We start from the raw sequence: 2,534 nt of genomic DNA, 5'->3' as shown, positions 1-2,534 counted from the left end.
GTAGATATTTACCGGCAGCAAAGACAAAAAAGAATTGCGAACATTCATACACGCCCGTGTATAGAATGTAAATTTCTCAGAATTGAAACAAACGGGACTAATCGAAAGATTTTTTCCGTCGTTTCATTCTTTTTACTACGGCGCGTGGCCGTAGTACAATCATTTGCAAATTTTCTTTTAGACGTCAAAAAACATTTTAAACCAAATTTCACCTTTTTCATGAATATAAGGAAAAATTAGGCCAAAAACGCTAACTACGTGTAAAACTACATGAAAGTTCAACGAAATATCGCTACTAGTGTGCTTGTTTGTAGAGTTCAAAGAGCCGCGCATTGGCGAAAGAACGTTTGCAAATATTGAGGTACTACGTGCGGCGACCGACCATTCACACGGCCGTAGACTCGACAAAGCAGGGTATCCTGCAGATTGGTAACAGGAATCATTTCACAATCCACCACATAGCTGTACAGTGTAATATTTGTATTTGTACCAAACAACAAGTGTATTTGGCTAAATCGCAACGGCGCCGGTTAGAATGGACGCCAAGAATGACGATTCGGCTGGTAGCGACTCGCTGGACAAATATTGTCGCTATTGAGAATAATTACAAAATCGATGAAAATATGGGCGGCTTAGATATACAAACAACAGATGATACAAAATCAGCACAAATGTTGGTTACATACGAAAAAATCAAATGCAAACGACCCCATAACTACCGCTAACGCCAACACCAGTATTAATAACAATGCCGAACATGATGATTTTTTGTACTCACATCAGGAATGATAGCACGCATATTTCCAATATAATAATGAATGATGTTGCTAAAGCTCATTTTCTAAACATTTGAAGTATTGGTTAAGTTTGTTGCTGTTGACGCCGCTGATTTGTTGAGCTCTTCAAGAAATTTCAAACGGCGCTTTCTCAGTTCACTTAGCTCAGCATTTTCTGGTTGCTCAGATGTGATGAAATTGTCTTTATCATTTGAACTTATATTTATGTTTGGCGGATGTAATATTGGTGACGCAGTAGACAAAGAAGCTGCACTTTTACTTTTAATCTTACTGTAGTCATGCTCTTCCCCGCCAATGTCCTCAATTGCTACATCATTATGGTTTTGCGAACCTGTGCTTGTTGCCTGTTTTGCAGCGAGAGCAGCAGCTGCTGAAGCTGATGTACTTGGACCATCGCCCATATTAATAGTACCGGTATTTGTAGTACTCCTCGGTACAGTGTTTTCAGTATTTGGTGCGGTGGTGGCACCACCCGTTGTCTGTAACCGTGCAGTAATTATTTGGTAATTATTCATCAAAATTCCTGCAGCATTTAGCATTAATTGAATGTTGCGCAAAAGCTTAATACGCTCCTCAACGTGTCGACGTTCATTACCTTCCAATGATTTCAATTCTTCATGTGGGAAAAGAGGGCATGGTGCCTTTTAATGGGTTAGTAGCATTATTACCAATGTTTTCAAAGAAGCTAGGAAGACTTGCAACATTAGGTGCCGTTGCACCGTCTGCACGTTGTGTAGCAATACCACCTGCTTGATCTGTTGTTGTTGTAGCATTTGGTGCAGAAGCAGCCCCAGGTGGCGCATGTCCTACTGCTCCTCCTACTGCGGCATCGTCTTGTCTTGGGATTGCTGTAGAATTAGCATTAGGGGCCCGTAATATATTCAGTCGACATGTTGGGCACGTTTGCTGACGTTGAAACCATGATCGCAAACATGTGGTGTGAAAAATATCGCCACAAGGTAATTTTTTTGCATGATTCACCATGTCTTCCCTGCAAATGATACATATATTATCCGATAGACGCAATTCTTCAGGTGTAGCATTTGGATATAGAGTATTCATGTTGCGTATAGCACGTCGGGACATGATAACATCGCTTAGTGCCTTCTTGAAGTTTCTTATTGTGAAGAACATCGGACGGAATACAAACATTGGTAATGCATATATTTTAGCCATTATTACAACAAATAATACATATAAAATAACTTTAATTAACCCAATCACTAGCTCAGTGTATAGTAAGAATACCGCTTTATTCTCCCATGGTATGTCAGTGCGCATTTCGGCAGCATGTAAGACGTATTTAATTGCAGTGCTTGCGACTACTGTTAACAATATAGCATATTCAAAGCCAAATACCAGTTGCACTGTGGGTCCGCGAACAAGCGTCGAGATATAAGCGTGCATAAGTAAAACGTAGTCTAATGCGCCTAAAACCACTAAGAGACTTGCGACACGTGTATGAAATAGTAGGCGTTTCCAATCACGACGCTCGTCAACGCCAGACATATTGATGAAAGTAACAGTTGCATTTCGCCGTTGTTGGTAGCACGCACAGCCAACAGGCTGATTGACTCCAAAAATATATTAATTTTGATGGAAAATGTTAAGTTTTAATAGAATTTTTTTTCGAAGACACGTAGTTTTCCACTTTTTGCTTTTTGTTCGTTTCGTTGTTGGTAATAGTGTTGCGGTTGGTACCGAAGGTTGGTGGGATTTGGATCCCATAGACCGGGA

The 2,534-nt window shown here is 40.3% G+C and overlaps 1 pseudogene; it reads right to left on the bottom strand.

Annotated features, from left to right (window-relative positions):
* Positions 1-838: 838 nt before the first annotated feature.
* On the bottom strand, positions 839-2,306 carry LOC137254210 (E3 ubiquitin-protein ligase HRD1-like; annotated as a pseudogene).
* Positions 2,307-2,534: the final 228 nt, after the last annotated feature.

Source organism: Eurosta solidaginis, chromosome 5 (genome assembly GCF_040869045.1).
Source record: "Eurosta solidaginis isolate ZX-2024a chromosome 5, ASM4086904v1, whole genome shotgun sequence".
Lineage (NCBI taxonomy): Eukaryota > Metazoa > Arthropoda > Insecta > Diptera > Tephritidae > Eurosta > Eurosta solidaginis.
This window is presented reverse-complemented; position numbering and strand designations above follow the sequence as displayed.